This window comes from Pristiophorus japonicus, chromosome 20 (assembly GCF_044704955.1).
Source record: "Pristiophorus japonicus isolate sPriJap1 chromosome 20, sPriJap1.hap1, whole genome shotgun sequence".
Taxonomy (NCBI): domain Eukaryota; kingdom Metazoa; phylum Chordata; class Chondrichthyes; family Pristiophoridae; genus Pristiophorus; species Pristiophorus japonicus.
This window is the reverse complement of record NC_091996.1, coordinates 37,636,472-37,645,926: the sequence shown is the minus strand read 5'-3', so window position 1 is coordinate 37,645,926 and position 9,455 is coordinate 37,636,472.

The following is a 9,455-nucleotide window of genomic DNA, read 5'->3' as shown; positions in this document are numbered from 1 at the left end:
CAGATAATATTCTGCCTTCCTGTTTTTGCCACCAAAGTGGATAACCTCACATTTATCTATATTAAACTGTATCTGCCATTTGCCCACTCATCTAACCTGTCCAAGTCACCCTGCAGCCTCTTAGCATTCTCCTCACAGCTCACACTGCCACCTAGCTTAGTGTCATCTGCAAACTTGGAGATATTACATTCAATTCCTTTGTCTAAATCATTAATATATATTGTAAATAGCTGGGGTCCCAGCACTGAACCTTGCGGTACCCCACTAGTCACTGCCTGCCATTCTGAAAAGGACCCGTTTATCCCGACTCTCTGCTTCCTGTCTGCCAACCAGTTCTCTATCCACGTCAATAAATTACCCCCAATACCATGTGCTTTAATTTTGAACACTAACCTCTTGTGTGGGACCTTGTCAAAAGCCTTTTGAATCTCCCTTGTCCACTCTACTATTACATCCTCAAAAAATTCTAGAAGATTTGTCACATATGATTTTGCTTTCATAAATCCATGCTGACTTGGACCGATCCTGTCACTGCTTTCCAAATGCGCTGCTATTACATCTTTCATAATTGATTCCAACATTTTTCCCACTAACGATATCAGGCTAACCGGTCTATAATTCCCTGTTTTCTCTCTCCCTCCTTTTTTAAAAAGTGGGGTTACATTAGCTACCCTCCAATCCATAGGAACTGATCCAGAGTCTATAGAATGTTGGAAAATGACCACCAATGCATACACTATTTCTATTTCTAGGGCCACTTCCTTAAGTACTCTGGATGCAGACTATCAGGCCCTGGGGATTTATCGGCCTTCAATCCCATGAATTTCCCTAACGCAATTTCCTGACTAATAAGGATTTTCTTCAGTTCCACCTTCTCGCTAGACCCTCGGTGCCCTAGTATTTCCAGAAGGTTATTTGTGTCTTCCTTCGTGAAGACAGATCCAAAGTATTTGTTCAATTGGTCTGCCATTTCTTTGTTCCCCATTATAAATTCATCTGATTTTGACTGCAAGGGACCTACATTTGTATTCACTAATCTTTTTCTCTTCACATATCTATAGAAGCTTTTGCAGTCAGTTTTTATGTTCCCGGCAAGCTTACTCTCATACTCTATTTTCTCCCTCTTAATTAAATCCTTTGTCCTCCTCTGCTGAATTCTAAATTTCTCCCAGTCCTCAGGTTTGTTGCTTTTTCTGGCCAATTTATAAGCCTCTTCCTTGGACACTATCCTTAATTTCCCTTGTTAGCCACAGTTGAGCCACCTTCCCTGTTTTATTTTTACGCCAGACAGGGATGTACAATTGTTGAAATTCATCCATGTGATCTTTAAATGTCTGCCATTGCCTATCCACCACCCTTTAAGTATAATTCGCCAGTCTATTCTAGCCAATTGACATCTCATACCATCGAAGTTACCTTTCTTTAAATTCAGGACCCTAGTCTCTGAATGAACAGTGTCACTCTCCATCTTAATGAAGAATTCTACCATATTATGGTCACTCTTCCCCAAGAGGCCTCGCACAACAAGATTGCTAATAAATCCTCTCTCGTTACACAACACCAAGTCTAGGATGGCCAGCTCTCTAGTTGGTTCCTCGACATATTGATCTAGAAAACCATCCCTTATACACTCCAGCAAATCATCCTCCACCGTCTTGCTACCAGTTTGGCTAGCCCAATCTATATGCAGATTAAAGTCACCCATGATAGCTGCTTTACCTTTATTGCACGCATCCCTAATTTCCTGTTTGATGTTATTCCCAACCTCACTACTACTGTTTGGCGGTCTGTACACAACTCCAACTAGCGTTTTCTGCCCTTTGGTGTTCTGCAGCTCTACCCGTACAGATTCCACATCATCCAAGCTAATGTTTTTCCTTACTATTGTGTTAATCCCCTCTTTAACCAGCAACGCTACCCCACCTCCTTTTCCTTTCTGTCTATCCTTCCTGAATATTGAATACCCCTGGATGTTGAGTTCCCAGCCTTGGTCACCCTGGAGCCATGTCTCCGTAATCCCAATTACATCATATTCGTTAACAGCTATCTGGGCAGTTAATTTATGCAGCTTATTATGAATGCTCCTCGCATTGAGGCATAGAGCCTTCAGGCTTGTTTTTTTAAACACACTTTGTCCCTTTAGAATTTTGCAGTGATGTGGCCCTTTTTGATTTTTGCCTTGGGTTTCTCTGCCCTCCACTTTTCCTATTCTCCTTTCTACCTTTTGCTTCTGCCCCCATTTTACTTCACTCTGTCTCCCTGCGTAGATTCTCATCCCCCTGCCATATTAGTTTAAACCGTCCCCAACAGCACTAGCAAACACTCCCCCTCGGACATCGGTTCCGGTCCTGCCTAGTTGCTTCTTTCCCAATGTTTCTATCATTGTTTACTAATACTAGACATGCGGAAACATGGCCGCATCATTAGATTACACAAATGTTCAACAAAATTCAAAACATTTCTTCAATATAATTTCCTCGTAAATGCTTTAATACTTTATAGGATTCTAAAATGTCTGTTTTCAGTTCTTGGTAACTATTTTCTTTGCAATCTTATTTCACTGCAACAACCTTTGTTTACCATTGCAGATGCCCTGTCAGAAAGCATTTTCATCACCAAATACATCTCAGTGATTGAAGCAAGGTCATTGAGAAAAGAAAAGAAAGAAAGACTTACAATTATATTGCGCCTTTCACGACCACTGGATGTCTCAAAGCGCTTTGCAGCCAATGAAGTACTTTTGGAGTGTAGTCACTGTTGTAATGTGGGAAACGCATCAGCCATTGCACACAGCAAGCTCCCACCCACAGCAATGTGATAATGATCAGATAATCTGTTATTTTGTTATGTTAATTGAGGGATAAATATTGGCCAGGACACCAGGGATAACTCTCCTGCTCTTCTTCGAAATAATGCCATGGATCTTTTACATCCACTTGAGAGAGCAGACGTTTCATCCAAAAGACAATATTGCAGCACTCCCTCAGCATTGCACTGGGAGTGTCAGCCTAGATCCATGTGCTCAGGTCCCTGAAGTGGGACCTGAACCCACAACCTTCTGACTCACTGAGTACTAATGCAACCCTGGACTTTATTCTCTTTTTTCAGTAGGTATCCTGCGACTTTGGATACTGATATGAATTACAAGGATAACCCAGTAAAACCAAATGAATCATTTGTTATAAATGCCATTATTTAGACCACCAACACTTGAGAGCAATGACATTTCTAACAGATGCATTTTAATGATACAATTGTTTCCCCACCCTGTATCATTAGCGTCAAATAGCTGTGAATTAGTATTTCAGTCCTTAAGCAGAGCTGGCGAAATTAATGGAGCATGCAATGTGTTGTCACTTTGCTGTAACGTAATCCGTGCTGTGCAAAAGTTTCTTCTATTTAATTTATGCGCGCCTCACGTGAGTTACAGTATTTTGACAATGACATAATTTTGCTGCCAGGAAATATTGTATCAGGTGCCACAGTGATAGGAAATGGCAGAACTGTAAAACTAATTGTTCACAAAACAATACCGCAGACAAATCCTGACTCTAGTAATGTTGGGCTAGAAATCTACAATTGTAGAGATCAGTAAAGCATATGCTGTGAATAATGTCAAGGAGCTAAATGTTAACCGGACACCTGAACCAGATGGAGTACTTCAGAAAATGAGCGAGAAAATAGATAAGGCCCTCGTTAATGTTTTTAGAAGTTTCATAATAAAGGCACTGCACTTAAGGACGATGATAATTTGCTCCAATATTCAAAAAAATAATTGTGAACACAGGAATTATAAATCAATTCAGCCTAACATCAGTTGTGGGAACACTTCACCATCTGTTTGTCTAAAGAGCACAGAGTCTTTAATGGTGGTGCTGGAGCGATTACTGATGTTTCAGGCTCTGGGATGTCGCTCTCAATGGAAGGCTGAATGAATTCTGTTGAGACTTTAGAAACATAGAAACATAGAAACATAGAAAATAGGTGCAGGAGTAGGCCATTCGGCCCATCGAGCCTGAACCACCATTCAATAAGATCATGGCTGATCATTCACCTCAGTACCCCTTTCCTGCTTTCTCTCCATACACCTTAATCCCTTTAGCCATAAGGGCCACATCTAACTCCCTCTTGAATATATCTAACGAACTGCCATCAACAACTCTCTGCAGAAGAGAATACCACAGGTTAACAACTTTCTGAGTGAAGAAGTTTCTCCTCATCGCGGACCTAAATGGCCTAGCCCTTATCCTTAGACTGTGACCCCTGGTTCTGGACTTCCCCAACATCAGGAACATTCTTCCTGCATCTAACCTGTCCAGTCCCGTCAGAATTTTATATGTTTCTATGAGATCCCCACTCATTCTTCTAAACTCCAGTGAATACAGGCCCAGTCGATCCAGTCTCTCCTCACATGTCAGTCCCGCCATCCTGGGAATCAGTCTGGTGAATCTTCACTGCACTCCCTCAATAGCAAGAACATCCTTCCTCAGATTAGGAGATCAAAACTGAACACAATATTCCAGGTGAGGCCTCACCAAGGCCCTGTACAACTGCATTAAGACCTCCCTGCTCCTATACTCAAATCCCCTAGCTATGAAGGCCAACATGCCATTTGTCTTCTTCACCGCCTGCTGTACCTACATGCCAACTTTCAATGACTGATGTACCATGACACCTAGGCCTCGTTGTACCTCCCCTTTTCCTAATCTGCCGCCATTCAGATAATATTTTGCCTTCATGTTTTTGCCCCCAAAGTGGATAACCTCACATTTATCCACATTATACTGCATCTGCCATGCATTTGCCCACTCACCTAACCTGTCCAAGTCACCCTGCAACCTCTTAACATCCTCCTCACAGCTCACACCACCACCCAGCTTAGTGTTGTCTGCAAACTTGGAGATATTACACTCAATTCCTTCATTTAAATCATTGATGTATATTGTAAATAGCTGGAGTCCCAGTACTGAGCCCTGTGGCACCCCACTAGTCCCTGCCTGCCATTCTGAAAAGGACCCGTTTATCCCTACACTCTGCTTCCTGTCTGCCAACCAGTTCTCTATCCACGTCAATACATTACCTCCAATACCATTGCTTTAATTTTGTCCACTAATCTCTTGTGTGGGACCTTCTCAAAAGCCTTTTGAAAGTCCAAATACACCACATCCACTGGTTCTCCCTTGTCCACTCTACTAGTTACATCCTCAAAAAATTCTAGAAGATTTGTCAAGCATGATTTCCCTTTCATAAATCCATGCTGACTTGGACCGATCCTGTCACTGCTTTCCAAATGCGCTGCTATTTCATCTTTAATAATTGATTCCAACACTTTCCCCACTACTGATGTCAGACTAACCGATCTATAATCCCCCGTTTTCTCTCTCCCTCCTTTTTTAAAAAGTGGTATTATATTAGCTACCTTCCAGTCCATAGGAACTGATCCAGAATCGATAGACTATTGGAAAATGATCACCAGTGCATCCACTATTTCTAGGGCCACTTCCTTAAGTACTCTGGGATGCAGCTTATCAGGCCCTGGGGATTTATTGGCCTTCAATCCCATCAATTTTCCCAACACAATTTCCTGACTAATAAGGATTTTCTTTAGTTCCTCCTTCTCGCTAGACCTTTGGTCCCCTCTTATTTCCAGAAGGTTATTTGTGTTTTCCTTCACGAAGACAGAACCAAAGTACTTGTTCAATTAGTCTGCCAATTCTTTGTTGCCCATTATAAATTCACCTGATTCTGACTGCAAGGGACCTACATTTGTCTTCATTAATCTTTTTGAGGGAGATACTGTTGGCTTAACTACAGATGATATAATAAGACCAGAAAGTCCCAAAGCAATGTTAAGCCCGCCCCACAGATTCTGAATGTGGATAGCCTACTGCCTGGCCTCGATGTGGATGGGGTTCATGATTTCCAGCAGAAATGGAGCGCAGAATGTATGCTATCTCCTGTGTCTGCTGTCCCTGCTTGTTAAAGTAAATCCTTAATGTTTGCTGAAGCCACAGCTTTTGCCTTGCTGTTTTGATGTTGCTTGTAAATCGGAATCCACCTCCAAGGGTGTTTAAACCTTGTATGAGTGCAGTTAGCACGACCTGTGCAGCACTTGCTTACATAGGACCCAAAGCAGAATGGACTATGACCAAGGAAAAGTCCAATATACAATATAGACCTTGCATCTCTCTTCCTGCTTGGCTTGATCAAATGTTACAAAATGCCTGCTTCAACTGTCAGCTCATGGGTTACTTCTATTCCCCTGAAGGCCGTTGGTATTTGGGCTTCAGATTATGCTGTGGTACCCCCCAGAAACACCCCAAAAGTTCTGGTGCAACATAATTTGAGGTTGACATAGGCAACAACCCCTTCCCGCGAGTGCAATTTGCTGTAAGCCCAATGGATGACGGTTTCTCCCCAAATTACAGACCCTTCTCTGGCTTTGGGCTAGAGTTGTGGCACGAATTGGACTAACTTCACTTTGGTTTCAATAATTGGGGTCAGCTGCAAGTATCGGGAAAGCCACTAATTGAGAATTCACCTGTTGGGTGGGTGCACGAGCGAGCGAGCGCACAAAGGAAAGGTTTAAAGGTTGCAGTGGGTTAAAGGGGAAGGCATTTAAATAAATGACTGATTCAATAAATAATGGGAGCATAGTAACAGGATTGCTGGCAAAGTAATGTCTCTCAGGTCTGCAGCTGGGCACAGAATTCTCAGATGGCACTGATGAAGTTATCCTGGATGAAGTAAGGCAAAAGCAGGAGATCTATTTGGTACAGATGACACAAGCTCTGAAAGACACCTTGTCAGGGGTTCTGGAAGGAAGTGGCCAAGGCTTACTGGCAACTCAGTATTGGAAATAATGACGTTACCAATTCAGACAAGGCAAGTGAAGCACGCCACACCTTCCAAGAAAGTTCTGTTCTCAAGGAGCTTCAGTCCCACTCCAGGGACTTGAGCACAGAAACAAAATCTAGGCTGATACTCCAGTGCAGTGTTAAGGGAGCATCTCACTGTTGGAAAGGCAGTGCTGAGGGAGCACCGCACTGTCAGAGGGGCAGTACTGAGGGAGCTCTGTATTGTCGGAAGGGCTGTACTGAGGGAGCGCCGCACTGTCGGAGGGGCAGTACTGAGGGAGTGGCGCACTGTTGGAGGGGCAGTGCTGAGGGGGCACTGCACTGTCGGAGGGGCTGTACTGAGGGAGTGTCGCACTGTCGGAGGGGCAGTACTGAGGGAGCGTTGCACTGTAGGAGGGACAGCGCTGAAGGAGTACTGTACTGTCGAAGATGCCGTTTTTCAGATGAGACGTTAAATTGAGGCTCCATCTGCTTTCTCAAGTGGATGTAAATGATCGCATGACACTATTTTGAAGAGTAGGGGAGTTATCCCTGGTGTCCTGGCCAATATTTATCCCTCAATCAACATAACAAAAACCAGATTATCTGTTCATTATCACATTGCTGTTTGTGGGAGCTTGACTGCCACGTTTCCTACATTTCAACAGTGACTACATTCCAAAAGTACTTAATTGGGTCTCTAGCAAGGTCCTGGTCTGCTGCTGGTTCCATCCCTTTCTCTATGTGATTTTGCCTTGCTGAGGCTTGCTAAGCCCGCCCAGCAAGGTTCCTGGCCAATTAAAAGGAAGTGGGTCTGATGATGTCATTTGATGACACATCATCAGCCGGTTTCCTTAAAGGGACTATGTCCAAATTCATTTTGACAGTTGTGCTGTCAGTGTTCTGCAGCATTGAGCTACTGCAAACACTGACTAACACTGCACAGGGGTGCAGGGCTGCAACCAGGCTCTCCCATGACTCCCTCCAGATGCATATGGAAGGAGTCACAGCACACAGGGAGGTTCTCTTCCCTTCCAATAGATGGAAGAGACCTCCCCAGGGCACAAGCAGGGATGTGGACAGGAGTACCTGGGTGCAGTGGTGCAAACCTTTCAATGATCTCTGGCTTTGGGCCAAAGTTGTGGTACGAATTGGACTGATTCACTTTGGTGTCATCCTGCTGTGTCACTCGTCACATCCCCATCACTCTGCCTTCCCTACCCTACTCCTGCACATCCTTACTCACACCAACGTACCTTGCACCTCCATCCATCCCTCTCTCTCTCTTTTCATTATCACTCCCCCACCTCACTAGCCACCCCTCACACTTTGGAGGTGGATTGATAGCAGGCTCCTGAACCGCTCTCAATTATTTCTATTTTGACAGCTGACCCGCTCCGATCCCGCCCTCTCAGTAAAATATCTGTAGAGGTGGAAATAGGGAAATCAAATAGGTTTTTTGGTTGCATAGCAACGGCCATTGTTTATTTTTATTTATTCGTTCATGAGATGTAGGTGTCTTGGTCAATGCCGGAATTTATTGGCCATCCCTAATTGCACTTGTCAAGGTGGTGGTGAGCCACCTTCTTGAACCACTCCGGATTGTGATGAAGTTGCTCCCACAGTGCTGACTTTGTCGAAGCAGTATTGTATAATTGAGTGGCTTGCTAAGCCATTTCAGAGGGCAGTTAAGAGTCTTGCTGTGGGGTTTGGAGTCACATATCGGCCAGACCGGGTAAGGACAGTGTATTTCCTTCCCTAAAGGGCATTAGTGAACCAGTTGGGCTTTTACAACAACCCAGTAGTTTCATGGCTTTTTAATTCCAGATTTATTTAATTATCTGAATTTAAATTCCCCAGCTGCTCTGGTGAGATTTGAACTCATGTCCCTGGATTATTAGTCCAGGTCTCTGGATTACTGGTCCAGTAACATAACTATTATGCTACCGTCCCCCCATTTTCAACAGAAAGCACTATACTTAGGCTGACTAAGGCTTTGATATGGCCACACTTGGAGTACTCTGTCCAGTTTTGGTCCAGTGTTGCCAATGTTAGTGCTCCAGGAAGGAAGTGAAGTGCTAAATCAAGCACTAGCACTTCCCTCAGATCGCTAAACCACAAAGGAGGAGCGGTAGTGGGGCAGTAATGTCTCTCGGGTCTGCAGGTGGGCACAGAGTTCTCAGATGGCACTGATGAAGTCATCCTGGATGAAGTAAGGCAAAAGCAGACCCACTTGGCACAGATGACACAAGCCCTGAAAGACACCAGGGGCCCTGGAAGAAAGTGGCCAAGGCTGAAGGCTCTGCGTTGGAATAAGTTAGGTCACCGCCGATGCAAGCCGCGATCTGACCCGATTAGCAGAGTGCCGGGCTGATCGATCGCAGCTGAAGAAAATTTGGAAAAATTGCCATTATGCATTCACAAAATAATTTTCTTTCCCGCACCATCATCCCCTTTTACCAAGCTCCCGGCCTCCTGAACATCATCTCCTGCAGCTGTCGGTGTTGTTGCTGGCGATGCTGCAGGGATGGAACCGAAGTTCGGGTCCGGGGTGCTACTGGGGCGATGCGCAAGATGTTGACATCACGGTCTCCAGGCACAGCAGATCGCAGCACAAGG